This window comes from Phodopus roborovskii, unplaced genomic scaffold, assembly GCF_943737965.1.
Source record: "Phodopus roborovskii unplaced genomic scaffold, PHOROB, whole genome shotgun sequence".
Classification (NCBI taxonomy): Eukaryota; Metazoa; Chordata; class Mammalia; order Rodentia; family Cricetidae; genus Phodopus; species Phodopus roborovskii.
Genome location: NW_026126469.1, coordinates 17,466,694 through 17,482,048, shown reverse-complemented (window position 1 = coordinate 17,482,048; position 15,355 = coordinate 17,466,694). Strand labels below are relative to the sequence as shown.

Below are 15,355 nucleotides of genomic sequence, written 5' to 3'. Positions count from 1 at the left end.
GCTCAGTTAATAGTGTTTGCTGCAGAAGCAGCCCTGAGCACCACAAGCTGGGCTTGGTGGCACTGTTAGCCCAGTGCTGCAGAGGAGGCTGGTAATCCCTTGGACTTGCTGCCCAGCCAGGTTAGCCGAATCAGTGGGGTCCAGGTTGAGTGAGAGTCTCTGTCTCAGAAAAGGTGGAAAACAACTAAAGAAAATGCCCAGCATCAGCCTCTGGCCTACACTGCTGTCGTACTGTTTCTGTTGCTGTGGTAAACACCATGGTAAAAACAACTGGAGGAGGGAAACATTTATCTCCACTTACAGTATCTAGTCCTGACATGAAGAGTGAAGAAGCCAGGGCAGCATCGTGGGGGCAGGAACTGAAGCTGAGACCTTGGAAGAACTCTGCTTGCTGGCTTCCTCCATGTAGGCCTGCTTTCTTTTCTTTTTTGGTTTTTCAAGACAGGGTTTCTCTATTGCTTTGGAGCCTGTCCTGGAGCTCGCTGTGTAGACCAGGCTGGCCTCGAATCACAGAAATCCTCCTGCATCTGCCAACCCAGTGCTGGGATTAAAGGCATGTGCCACCAATGCCCAGCTCAGCCTGTTTTCTTACATCATTCAGGACCACCTGTCCACAGATGGCACCACCCACATCGATCATTACTAAAATGTATTACAGGTGCCTAGAGCCAAATCTTATGGAGGCATCTTCTCAACTGTGAATCCCTTTCCCCAAACCACTAGCTTATGTCAAGTTGTCAAAATCTGACCAAGACAATATACATATGCATGTACAAATGTACATCTACCCATGCACATGCCCCTCTACGCCACCCCCAAGAAAAGAATGGGAAGGCCAGTGACACTTCATACACGAACAACAAAACAGTGTTGCTGTGATCAGCTGAGACTAGGGCTGGCCCTTCATTAAGATAGGGAGCTGAAAAGGACTTAGAAGGGAGGTAGTGATCTCAGTTTCAAACATGTCAGAACTAGCTTGTAGTTGAGGCAGACAATGAATGATATCCAATAAAGGAGCTGCTGATGGGGTCAGTGAGCTGGCTCAGTGGGTAAAAGCTCTTAGCATCAAGCCTGAGGACTGGAGTTTGATCCCCAGAATCCATATGATGGAAGGAGAAAGCGACTCTTTAAAATATAGAACATTTCACGATTTTGAATGTCACCCTTGCACAGGGGCCTTGCTAATCTTCTCTGTATTGTTCCAATTTTAGTGTATGTGCTGCAGAAGTGAGCATGAAAACTGACGCTTACGAGTTATCCTCTGACCACCACATGTTCACCATGGCATGAACATGCATGCGTATACACACTAAATCAATGTAAAGAGACACACTGTGTTGGCACATGCCTTTAATCTCAGCACTCAGAAGCAGAAGCAGGAGGATCTCTGAGTTCTATGCTAGCCACAGCTACATAGTGAGACCCTGCTTCAAAAAAGGAAGCCTTTAAAAAGCGGTTGGTGTCTTGCTTTCCTCATTGGCTTTACTAACTCTACAATCTAGTAGACCTGTGATCCAGAGTTGGAGGCAGGAGGACCAGATCATGGTCACCTTCCAGCTACATAGCAAGTGTGAGCCTGGACTAGATAGGTAATCAGATCAAGTAGGTTTTGACACATATGTATTGGTAATAATTAAGATACTATGTCCAGGAAGCCTTTTTAAAAAAGAATGCCTGGGTAAGTTCTGCAAAGTGGGAGGACAGTTTCAAACATTCATACAGATATTGTTACAAGTTTCTAGGTAATTTTCCCTTGAGCCAGATGAAAACACAGTTAAGTTAAACTAGATGGACAGGATGGTTCAACAGGTAAAGGGGTTCTCCACCAAGCCTAAAGCCTGAAACTTACTCTCCACATCCATATGCTAGGAAGAGAAACAGCTCCTGAAAACTGTCCTCTCCCACCCCCCCCATGCTGTAGCACACTCACCCACCCACATACACCTGTATACCAAGTAAATCAGTAAAATGTAATTAATACAGTCAATATAAACTCAAGTTAAATCCAGACCCATCCATTACCAGACCAGGGACACTAATTATTTATTTGTTACTGTTAATGTCTGTGTTCATGAGGTAGGGTGTGGCCATGGCAGCCTTTCTTGGACCACCAGCCCCCAAATCATGACACAGAGGCTTATGAATGTTCGGCCTTAGCTTAGGCTTGTTTCTAACTAGCTTTATTTTTTTCCAACTTAAATGAACCCATTTCTATTGATCATGTGCTTCCTTCCCTGAGGCTTGTTTACCTCATATACGTACTGCCCACCCTGGTTTCCTGCTTCCGCGTCTGGTCAGCCCGGCCCCTGGTGTCTCCTTCTCTTTCTCCTCTCTCCAGCCTAGATTCCTCCTCTTACTTAGCCTCTCTCTGCCCACCAGCCCTGCATATCCTTCTCCTGCCTCGCTATTGGCTGTTCAGCTTTTCATTAGACCAATCAGGTGCCTTAGGCAGGCAAGGTGAAACAGCAACACAGCTTTACATAGCTAAGCAAATACAACAGAAACAAAAGCTACATGTCTTTACATAATTAATGTTCTACAACAGGTGGCATTTGTGCCATGTGTACAGGTCTTTAGAGGACAGCTTTTGGGAGTTGGTTCTCTTTTTGCATTATTACATAGGTTCTGGGGGGATCTCCAGGCTTGTGTGGAAACCCATTTGCCCATTGAACAGATCCATCTGTGTTTGTTCTTTAATGGAATATTCCTTTTTCAATTTCATACATGTATACAATACATTTTCATCACACCCACCCTTAAGTCCCCCCTCCAATTTCCCCTCAAAGTCTCTTCCACTACATTCCTCTCCCCAACTTCATGTCCTCTGGTGCCTTGCATTGTTAAGATGGTCTATGTAGCTCTAGCTGTCCTGGAAACTCACAATGTATACAGGCTGGCTTCGAACTCACAGAGATCCTCCTGCCTCTGCCTCTCAACCACTGGGATTAATGACATGTACCACCTCAACTAGCCTAGACGTCAATATTCTTACCTGTTTTTTTTTTTTTTCCAGAAACCATGTAGTTGGTTGGTCCTTCTTGAAGTGGGTGGCAATAAAATTTGGTTGCTAAACCAAAGCTAAGAAGCTGTAGCTGCTGTTGGTCATATCTGAGAAACAAGCTTCTACTTGTTTGACAAAAGAGGATTTAATTATTGAAAATTACTATAGAAAAAAAATAAACCTAATGATATAGGTTAAATTGTGTCATACGTTAAAATTTTAAAATACTTCATTTTGTGTGTATATGTATATGTGTGTGTTATGTCTGTCTGTGTACCACATGTGTGCAGGAGCCCACAGAGGTCAGAAGAGAGCATTAGTTCCCCTAGAATGTTTTCACAGGTGAACTGTCATTTGGAACCCTCTCCAAGAACAGTAAGTACTCTTAATGGCTGAGCTGTCTCTCTAGCCCATAGGTTAAATTTTTTGTTTTTTGTTTTGTTTGTTTGTTTGTTTGTTATTTGAGACAGGGTTTCTTTGTGTAGCCCTGGCTGTTCTCGAACTCATTCTGTAGACCAGGCTGGCCTCGAATTCAAAGACCATATGTTAAATTCTTAACCCTTAGGTTCTTCTGAATGTGTCCTTTTGAAAACGGGGTCATTTCTGATGTAATTAGTTTAGATGAGGCCATATGAGGGTAGACGGGGTCCTAATGTGCTATGGCTAATGAAAGCGGAACAGATCGCATGGAAGGATTGGGAGACAAGGGTACCACAAAGTCCCACTACACAACATACCTCAAACAAGAGACTTATTGGGGACGGGGGAGGGGTGGGAACAAGAAGATGGCTGCCTCTGCTCTGCGAGAAACAGCCTAGAACTGAGCAGAAGGCAGGGTTTATAGAGAATTTCTTGGGGGTGGGGGTGGACCTTTTCAAGGCGAAGCTTTCCAGAGTGGGGATTGGGTAGAATTTCAAGTCTAGAGCCTGGGCGTTTTACTCTGTAGGGTGGGGGCAGGTCAGGATGTTAGGACAGTTAGTGTTCAGTGGGTGGAACCTGACAGGGAGGTCCTCAGCGGGGAGGGGCCTGGCCGTTTGGGTGCCTGTGTGCCTAGGGGGTTAACAGCTAAAGTCCTTTCAAACAGAGACACTTAGGCAAGACGTCGGCACAGATGAATGCCTTAGGAAGATGAAGACATGGGCTGGGTGGCCCGCTAGAAACAAGACACCTCCAGAAACTAGGGGGAAGCCTGGGAGGTACCAACCCAGATGGCACTTGGATCTGGGATTTTATCTTTCAGAACAGTGAGGCAATGACATTATTGTCATCCAGTTTGTGACACTTTTTTTTTTTTTTTAAATCAGTTTTGCTTTTTCTCTCTGGAGGGAACTTTGATTTCAGATTTAAAGATTTACTAAAACAAAAGCCACAGATAGTTTTAGTAGTCAATGGGAAGTCTCTTGCTGGGTTGCAGTTGTAGCCCAGTGTTTGAAAAATACATGGTGTAATGGTTAAGGATGTGGACCCTGAGTCGGACAGTGGTGGCACACTCCTTTAACCCCAGCACTTGGAAGGCAGAGGCAGGCAGATCTCAGTGAGTTTGAGGACAGCCTGGTCTACAGAAAGAGTTCCAGGACAGCCAAGAATGTTTCACAGAAGCCCTATCTCAAAAACAACAACAGCAAAAAAGGTGTGGGTTTGTTGGGCCCTAATTCTGGGGTCCTGATGGGCCAATGGGAGAGCCCCGCAACACAAACACCAAAAACAGGAGATGCAACAAGCAAGAGGTGTTTATTGAATGAGTGCTCTCTGGTGTCAGCAATCTTGGGGAAAGCTGCACACCCCCCAAAGGGTTCAGGCTCCTTTTTATAGAGAAAGGCCGCAATCAGCACACATGCATGGGGCACAAGGTGACTGATTACAAAGTATGATCTCATGTTTGAGAGATCACCCAGGTATGACCTTTTCTTATTCAAAGGATAAACCATAGAATGACTTGGAAAGTCCCAGACTGTCCATTGGCCAGGAGTGACCCAGACAGGGCTGTTCATCTGGGACCATTTGTTCCAGGGTTGGGGCCTAATTCCTTGTTGTGGGCCACGCCTGTGAGAAACTTTTTTCATACTCTGGCTTTCTCTTGGCTGTAACTAACCCTATTTAACAAGATCAGTCTAGCATGACCATTAGCCCCCCTCACTATAGTAACTTTCTTGTTTTCATAGTTTCTGTTCTTTCCTCCCATGTCAATGTTCATGCCTTATGATTTTCTATATTCCGCTTGCAATAATTATTCTCCTGCCCTTTTCCTACATCCTTGCTCTGCAAAGTAAAATCTTTCATTCCCCCATTTCTTTTTGTGAGGTTTTAATCCTAAAACTTAAGGTCCCTCTTGTTGCTTGAGGGACTGATATTGGTGGGTTAGAATTAGGGCTTGGGTTATAGATAGGCGATCTTTAATGAATTGGAGGAAGCTTTTAAGAATGCAAGGCCCAAAGATGAGCACAAGGAGGAGGATGGTCAGGGGTCCTAACATAGTAGACACTAAAGTAGTCATCCAAGGGGACTTATTGAACCATTCTTTAAACCAGCCCTGTTGGGCTTTTTTTTTCTCTTTCTCGTTGACTGAGCCTTTCTCTAAGTTTTGCCATGGAGTTTCTGATAACCCCTGAGTGGTTAACATAAAAACAACATTTTTTCTTTAGGGCCGCACATATTACCCCCTCTTTTAGGAAGAGGAGGTCGAGCTCTCTGCAATTTTGAAGGGCCACCCTAGCTAGGGATGCCAGGGAGGGTTCTAGTCTGGTAATAGAGCCCTCTATAGCTTTTAGGTCCTCTGCCATGGCTGACTTTAATTCCTTGCATTGCTGGGGGCCTTGTATGAGGGCTGCTGCCCCTGTACCCACTCTGGCTGCCACCCCCATCCCCATAAGGACAGCTGGGGTGAGTGACAGCGGCTCCCTTTGAAACCGGCTTGGGTGTCCTTCATAGATCTGCTCTAAGTAATTAGCGGGGTGGTAAAAGACTCGGGGTAGCAGGCGAATCAGGACGCAGAAGTTTTTGGTGGCATCTAGGGTTCGAGTATGTATGCATGGTGTCAGCCCAGTATTGCATGCCCACCAGAGTCCAGGCTTGGGAAGTAAGTAGTGTGTCTGGTTACAGAGGGGCTGGTGCGTGGGTGGTGGATTGCCTAGGCAGACTCCCTGCCCCAAAATTTGAGTCAGGGTCAACTTGTGGGCAGTTTTCCAAGTTTTCCAGTTACATCCATTAGCTGAGGTGGTGTTATTATATTTCCCTGTGGTGGCTATCCCTTTATAATAAGGGGACCAGAGGCCAGACATAACCAACAAGGGTTAGTGAGATTGGGCTATGTCTGGTTAAGGGCTGAAAAGACTCCTTGAATTAAATATCCGCTGCCCGGTGGATGGGGGCTCTGGTGCCTGTGTGGGAGGAGGATTGCATCTATCCCCGTCTTCCCTGTGGCACTAAGGTAGAGCCTTTCAGGGGTGTAATCTGGTTTCATGGTGATTAGGTTCCATGACGAACCGGGTTTCCAATAGACATCTCCTGTAGTTTCACATCCCCACTCAGCACAGTACCCATCCGCTGTACCTCTGCAATTTTTTTCCTTTTGCTCTGGGCCAGCCGCTAGCAGGACAGACATAGAACCCCAATTTTCTTATAGTGTCACATCTCCAGGGTGTTCTACATCTGGGGATTAGCCCTCCCATGCCTCTACTCATTAGGACACAGAGGTCCACCTGCAAGTCTGGAAACCAAGCATCCCTGGGGTAGGTCCCTGAGGAGGTCTGGTTTATAATTCCTCCTGTCTCAGGATTCCAAACACACCAGGTAGTGATGTAAGGAGCATGGGGGTTGAGAGCTGCACAGAGGCTTAGGAATATTAGGCTTAAGAGCATAAAAATCATTAAAAAGTTTTTTTTTTTTTGAGAGTCTCATCTTGAGTGGATTTTGGGTGTGTTGAAGCTGCCATGATTCTTCTGCTTCTGGGTCTGAAGGTGGGGCTGGCTTAATATGCGAGGTGTGTACCCAGGCAGCAATCCCGTCGACTTTTAGGGCTGTTGGGGTGGTCAGGAGCACAGTGTAAAGTTCCTTTTAGTGGGGCTCCAACATCTTGGATTGGTGTCTAGACTTTATCCCCGATCTGGAGGGGGTGAGGCTTGGCCAGTGATCCTTTTTTCTCGATAGACCGCAGCCAAGGGCCTCCAAATCTGCTTCTAAACTGCTTGCAGCGCTTGCAAGTGTGCCTGTAAGGTTGCCGTATTGGCATAAGCAGATATATCACAATCAAAAAGTGTAATGGCTGGGGGTGGTCCCCCATATAAGATTTCGAATGGTGTGAGTCCCTGGGGGCCGGGGGTATTCCTTGCTCTATAGAGAGCCATTGGTAGGAGTTGAACCCAGTCTTTAGTGCCTGTCTCCAGTGCTAATTTGGTTAGGGTCTCTTTGATAGTTCTACCTGTCCTGAACTCTGGGGTCTATAGGCACAATGTAATTTCCAATCAAGCCCCAGTAATTTGGCCACCAGCTGACTTACCTGTAAGACAAAAGCAGGCCCATTGTCCAACTTTATTACCTTAGGCAGGCCACACGGGGGAAAAATTTTCTTCCAGTATCTTGACTACTATTTGAGCCGTTTCTCTCTTGGTGAGGAAAGCTTTAACCCATCCTGAAAATGTGTCTATAAAGACTAACAAATATCTGTTACCATATATGCCAGGCTTGGTCTCTGTGAAGTCAATTTCCCAATATATGCCAGGGCAATGGCCTCTGGCTCTGACACCCTCCGGTAGTTTTAGTCTCCCTGCATTGACCTTGGCACAGGGGACACAGTTGCTGACTACCTGCTGTATGAGGGAGTCTATATGGGGTATATGGAAAAAAAGTTTCTCTCTGGCCAACAAGGGGGTTGGTGGGGTTCAAGGAGGTTATTGGCCCAAATTGTATTCTTTCTGGAGCCAAGAGCAGAGTCTGGTCGTGGGCCATGCGTGCATTTGAGAGCCAGAGGTTGGGAGGCTGGCGGACTACAGTCTCTGCTTCAGGGGTGCCTTCTGTCTCCCACGGGCCTTTCCTGCCTTTCTATCTCTAGTCTGGGCTGTACTACGGGTGGCCAAGATTCTGATTTCTGCTTAGTTCCTTAGTCTGTTTTCTGTCTTGCTTTTTTTAAATCCTGTTTCCATCAATCTCTCTAGGTATGCTGCAGGAGTTGCTTCCCCTCCCTGGGTAACTGCTCTTTCCTTGGCCAAATTGGTTGGGCGTCTCCTGGCACCACAAGGAGAACCTAGCAGTAAAGATAGAGTTGTTCCCTACCGGCATGAGTAGTGTAGTCCCAATCAGGTCTATTCAGGGGGAAGGAGCGTCAATCTCATTAGGGAGCTGGGTGCTTCTAGGATAACTTTCTGTTTTTCCTCCGTAGTAAGGAGAGTCTGGAGGAGCTGTTGGCAATCTTCCCATGTCAGCTGATGTGTCATCAGAATGGACTCAATGAGTCCAGGGCCAGGGATTTTGGGAAAAGAAAGGGTTAATACGGGGAAGAGGAATTAGACAGAGCAGTGGCCCTGGGCCTTTCCCCCAGGACAATGCCTAGCAGTGAGTGGTGTGAGAGGAGGTGGGGGCGGTCAAGGGGGTGACTGAAGGGGCAGGGGGTGCTGGGCAAGGAAGGGCGGGACCCAGGGAGATGGTCTTCAGGCTAGATCCTCCCAGGTGACGATGTAGGCGGGGTACCCATGAGGTCCGGTGTCAAAAACTCTGTCCTTGACCTGTAGAATTAATTACAGAGAGGTTAAAAGTACTACCGTCCCAAGGCTACCCAATGTTGAAGGTGGCCCCATTCGGAAATGCAAAGTGTCTGCCACTCTTGCTTCTTGACAGTGACAGATTGATGAGTGGCTCACTCCCTGACATCCTTCCAGTGATCTAAAGGGTCAAAGGAGTCCTTAGTTGCTGCCCCATAGCAGATTGATGGCATAAAACAAAGAACACAAATAACAAAGAACACAAAATAAACTGACAGTAGCAACGACACAAAGACTGACAATCAGGCCTGAGGCCCCGCAGCTACAAATTGGCGCCAAACCGAAAGTACAATATCAGATGGGCTCAGGGGTGGGGGGGTGAGGGGTGGGGAGGTAGGGGGTGGGGGGGTAGGAGTGGGGGTGGGGGGTTGAAATCCACTGCTGGGGGGGCGAGAGCTGCCTGATCACCCTTGGAGCATCCTCCAGGGCCAGACTCAGAGGTCTCCTGTCTTGTCAGCCTGCCTCTTGAGTCTCTACAGAGCCTGCACAGGTACAGATGAATAGACAAACATAAAACATGAATCTAAATGTGCCGTCTGGACTTACCTTCTGGTTTTGGAAATGGGTCAGGGGACTCTCTGCCCTCCTGGCTGGCTCGCCAAATGTTGGACCCTAATTCTGGGGTCCTGATGGGCCAATGGGAGAGCCCTGGGACACACACCAAAACCAGGAGATGCAACAAACAAGAGGTGTTTATTGAACGAGTGCTCTCTGGTGTCAGCAATCTTGGGGAAAGCTGCACACCCCCCAAAGGGTTCAGGCTCCTTTTTATAGAGAAAGACCACAATCAGCACACATGCATGGGACACAAGGTAACTGATTACAAAGTATGATCTCATGTTTGAGAGATCACCCAGGTATGACCTTTTCTTATTCAAAGGATAAACCATAGAATGACTTGGAAAGTCCCAGACTGTCCATTGGCCAGGAGTGACCCAGACAGGGCTGTTCATCTGGGACCATTTGTTCCAGGGTTGGGGCCTAATTCCTTGTTGTGGGCCAAGACCTGTGAGAAACTTTTTTTCATACTCTGGCTTTCTCTTGGCTGTAACTAACCCTATTTAACAAGATCAGTCTAGCATGACCATTAGCCCCCCTCACCATAGTAACTTTCCTGTTTTCATAATTTCTGTTCTCTCCTCCCATGTCAATGTTCATGCCTTATGATTTTTTATATTCCACTTGCAAGAATTATTCTCCTGCCCTTTTCCTACATCCTTGCTCTGCAAACTAAAATCTTTCAGGTTCTGAAATAAAGGCTGTTAGTATCCAAACCCCAGGACAAACCAGTTACTACTTGGACAGGGTAATTGAAGGCTCTGTGCCTAATCCCCTGATATACACAGTGAGATTAGAGGTAGTGCTGGGTATTTTTACATTTAATGTTGATTGATTTTGTGTGTGTGTGTGTGTGTGTGTGTGTGTGTGTGTGTGTGTACACATTCAAGTGCCACACACACATGTGGAGATGAGAGGACAACTTTTAAGGGTGCATTGTGTCTTTTCCTCTATGTGGGTTCTGGGGATCAAACTCAGTCCATCAGGTGTGGTGCAAATGACTGTGCCTGTTCAAGCTAAGCAGTCTAAAATATGATGGTTGGGTTAATGCACACTGATCTGTTTAGGATAGTGTCAGGAGTATAGAGAGATTTACTGAACTCCTTACTGTTTCTGAGCTATCGGAAGTAGCCAATACTAGAAGTCAACCATGAGGATGAAGTGAATAGACTGCAGCTGTTTTTGTTTTGCTTTGTTTTTCAAGGCAGGGTTTCTCTGTGTAACAGTCCTGGCTGTACTGGAACTCGCTCTGTAGACCAGGCTGTCTTTGAACCCACAAAAATCCACCTGCCTCTGCTTCCTGAATGCCGAGATTAAAGGTGTATGCCACTTAGCCTAGCCTGCAGTTGCTTTTTAATACAAAATGCAACTGTTTCTAAAATTAAGAATAGTTAAGAATAGCAATATTGGTGGTGGTGGGTTTGTTGTTGTTTTTTGATTTTTTGTTTGTTTGGTTTGGTTTTTCAAGACAAGGTTTTTCTCTGTAGCCCTGGGTATCCTGAAACTAATTAGCTCAGTAGACAAAGTTGGACTGGAACCCAGAGATCCACCTGCATCTGCCTGCCTTTGAGTGCTGGAATTAAAATTATTCACCACCACTGCCCAGCTTAAAAATATTGTTTTAAAACTAATTGAAGTAATTTAAACAAATAGAGCTCATTACAGAGATAGAACAGAAAAATCATAAAATTTTACTCATAAGGGCCATAGAAGTCAGAGCTCAAACCATTGCTTTAGAGAAGAAGAAACTGGGATCCAGAGAGGCTAACATGATGTTGTTCATATGTGACTGCATTGGGTCTAATTTTAAACTGTTTTCTTGCAATTCTATCACTCTATGAAGCAAACTGGAAAGTTAAAGGCATGGGAGGTAGGAATGTAACTCAGTGGGCAGAGTGCTTGCACAGCACACATGGAATTCTGCGTTCAGTCCCAGGCACCACAAAACTGGGTGTGGTGGCAGCAGGACCAGGAGTTCAGGGTTACCCTCAGCTATATAGTAAGTTGGAGGCCAGCCTGGAACACAAAAACAATGTCTGCGCATAAGGAATGTCTGCGCATCACTTATGTACAGTGCCCTCAGAGACCAGAAGAGGGTATTACGGGTGACGTAAACCATGGCATGCTGGGAATCCGACCCAGGTGCTATGAAAGAAGCCAGTGCTCTTAGCCAGTGAGCCATCTCTAACCTTATCATCCTGTATTTTTCCCCATTTTTTTTTTCTTGTGATAAAAGTACATGAAACATACAATTTGGTGTCTTACTTCCCTTTTGGCCATACAGGTCAGTGACATTAAATACATTCATAATGTGTGTAGTCCTCACCTCACCCTCTGTCTCCTGAACTCTTCATTTTGCAAAATCAAAAGGAAAGAAAAATAAAGAAATTAAACAAAACTCTGCACTATCCCCATCCTATGAACCCTGGCACTCTAATTTCTTTATGATTTTTGATTCATCTAAAATACTTTATATTAATGGAATCATAAAAACTCTGTCCTTTGTTGACTGGCTTCACAAAGCATAAAGTCTTCAAGGTTTATCTTCTTGTGGGATGTGTTAGAATTGCCTTCTCTGTAAAACTTGCATGTGTTTGTGTGTGTGTGTGTGTGTGTGTGTGTGTGTGTGTGTAGACCAGAAGACATCTGCAGGTGTTTGTGGGGGTGGGGGAGGCAGAAGTGTCATCCTCAGGAAGCCTGTCTAGCTCCTGAAGGACAGGGTCTCTCATTGGCCTGAAACCCACCAACTGGCAAGCCCTAGAGCTCCTCCAGTCTGTTTTCCCAGTGCTAAGATTACAAGCACACCCCACCATGCCTGGCATTCCTGTCTGTGTTCTGGAGACCAGACTCAGACCTTCACATTCACAAGAGCAGCTCATTACTGATAGAGGCACCCCAGCCTTCCTTTTGTTTAAGACTGAGTAATATTCCCTTATGCATATACCACATTTTCATATTCCTTCACTGTTGGACATGGGGTTCTTCCCCTTTTGCCTACTGTGAATAATGCTACAGTGCTGGGGTTGCAAATACACTTAAGATCTGCTTTTGATTCATCCTAACATTTCCCAGAAGTAAGTGGCCACACCATGTGGAATTCTGTATTTAACTTTTTGAAGAACTGCCATACTGTTCTCTAAAGTGGCTGCACAATTCTACACTTCTATCAGCAGTACTCAAGTGATTCAAATTTCTCTGCATCCTGAAGGACATTTGCTGCTTTCTGTGGGTTTGTTTTTGTTTGTAACAGTCACACTGATGAAGGTGAGGTGAGACTGTGTTCCTTTTTCATTTTATTTTTATTCACTGATGTAGCAAAACTTTACATCCCAGCCAGACTTCCTGCTGGTTCAGACCAATCCTCAGTAGCCCTATGCCCAGGACCTAGAGCTGAGCATAAATCTAGCTGCTGAGTAGAGCAGCAGGCATGATTTTCCCACAATGCTTCTGAAAGCATCTCCTTGGAGCCGCATCAGCATTTTTGGGGCTGTGACTGAGCCCGGCAGCAGAAGCTGCCAGAGCACATGACTCGAAGTGAATCTGAGACAGTAAACCTGCACAGCCCACCCAGACAATGCAGTGGCGGCCAGAATCTGCTTCAGCTGTCAACTTGACAGACCCGGGAAGAGGGACCCTCGGGTGAAGCCACCATCAGATGGGCCGGCCTATGGGCACATCTGTAGGCATTTTCTTCACTACTAATCGATGCAGGAGGGCCCAGCTCGCTCTGGGTACTGCCACCCCTGCACCAGTGGTTCTTGGCTGTATAAGAAATCGGACTAAGAAATCCAGAGAGAACAAGCCAGTAAGCAGCATTCCTCAGGCCCCTGTCCCCAGGCTCATGCCTTAAGTTCCCTGGCTTCTGTCAGGGATGGACTTTACCTGAAATAAACCCCTTCTGCCCCGAGGTGATTTTGCTCACCCTGTTGATCACAGCAACAGATGGCACAGGCATTCACTCGGAGTTATCTGTTTCTTTCCTCTATACGGTCTCTCCTTTCACATTCCTACCAAGCACCAAGAGCACCACACCTTCAGGCAGGCAAAGGAAAAGGAGCCGATGTCTGTAGGATCTGGCAATCCAACAAAGAAATCAAGGCCTATCTAAGCAATTGTAACATAGGCTAGATAGAAAAGGAGGAGCCCAAGGGACTCCAGGAGGAATGCTGTGTGACAGGAATGTTGGAGAGAGGCAGGGATTTAATCCAAGTGACCTCATGGCATGGAGGAGGTGTCATTTGAGAAAACTTCAAAGGGAAGAGAGTATTTAAACATTTGCTCCCTGCTCAGCTTTGATAATTCAGAAGCAAAGCACTGCTGATAAAATTGCAGCCTGTGCTACCCCTGAGCTTGCAACTCCAGTCCTCCCTCTCCTTTAGGTAACAGCTGTCATTACTGTGTTGTCCACATAGGAATGATTCCATAAAGAAAGGTTTTGTGCATTACCAAACCACCATGTGTACACACAGCCACCAGCCACAAAATGACCACATACACAATGATGGCACCAACAGTTATGGAGAGTTGATACAGGTCGTTAGAATTTTTACTGTACTATGTTTAGATACATTTAGATACACAAATGGTTACCATTGTACCCCACTGGTCAGTACCATAGTGTAACAGGCTGGACAAATGGGTAACTCAGGAGTAATGGGCTACAGTGTATAGCTATGGTATGTAGTAGATGATACCATTTAGGTATGTACAATTATACCTTATAATAGCCACACAATGATGAAATCAGCATGTCCCCATCAGTATGTGACATGACTATGTGTGTGTTTTTGCGCCATAATGCTGCTGATGTCATTCTGTAACATACAGTCTTGTGACCTACTTATAGAACAAATAGAGCTGTTAAATCATTTCCACCACATACCAATGCATTACCAATGAAATGGCAAAATTAATAAAAGTCTAATAACTTAGATTTCAAAAAACCCAAATGGAAAAAGAAACCTTTGTTTTATATTCAGTGTGTCTCGTCCTTGGTGGTGGATTTTTGGGGTTCTGTGGTCTGGGCTGTTCTCCCCCTGACTACTATTTAGGTTGTTTCAACTTTTCATTATTATAAACCAGTGGTTCCTGATGCTGCGACCCTTTTATACAGTTCCTCATGTTGGGGTGACCCCGAGCCACAAGTGTTTTGTTGCTACTTCATAATTGTAATTTTGCTAATGTTATGAGTCAGAATGTAAATATCAGTGTTTTCTAATGGTCTTAGGTGACCCCTGTAAAAGAGTTGTTTGACCCCCAAAGGGGTCTTGACCCATAGTCTGAGAACCACTGTTATAAACAAAACAGGGGTTGGCAGGAGAGATGGCTCAGCAGTTACAGAGGACCTGCCCAAGTTAAAGTCCCAGCACCTGAGTCTGATGGCTCCTAATGACCTGTAACTCCAGCTTCGGGGAACCCAACACTCTCTTCTGGTATCCAAGGAGGAATATACTCATGGCATACACACACACAGATGGTGATGACGATGAAGTTGTTTATCATAATACTCAGAATAGTTCCCCTCTCCCCGACTAGCACAGACAATGCAACAATATAGACATGCACTGGTACAAGAGGTTGCATTCTACACAGACAAGGGCCCAGGCTGGGTACAGTCAGCCATGCTGCACTCTGTGTTACTTTGTATATTTATGGAGGAGTTTGAAGGGATTGGAGACCATCTGAATTCCACCTTTGTGGACTAAGAAACAACCCAGTGATTCAGAGAGCATGTGTACATTGAAGTTTTTCCTGGGTTTCTGGAAAGACATTCTCAAACATCACCCAGGTGACAACTGGTTTACATATCTACATTACACCTCTGGCCCTGGGAATTTATTAAGTAACTTGTTTTCATTTAACAGCACTGTGACACATTTACACCACAGGTCACCAAATACATGAAAGGCACATGGTGGCTTCTTGTCCCTATGTGTGACACAAATGAAAAAATAGTGTTTAGCCAGGTGTTGGTGGTATATGCCTTTAATCCCAGCACTCAGGAGGCAGAGGCAGGTGGATCTTTGTGAGTTCGAGTCCAGCC

At 45.6% G+C, this 15,355-nt stretch overlaps 1 non-coding gene across 1 annotated transcript; it reads right to left on the bottom strand.

Annotated features, from left to right (window-relative positions):
• Positions 1–1,128: 1,128 nt before the first annotated feature.
• On the bottom strand, positions 1,129–1,235 carry LOC127227278 (U6 spliceosomal RNA). The gene has a single exon (XR_007834964.1). It is a non-coding gene; the product is annotated as a U6 spliceosomal RNA (small nuclear RNA).
• Between the last annotated feature and the right edge of the window lie 14,120 nt (positions 1,236–15,355).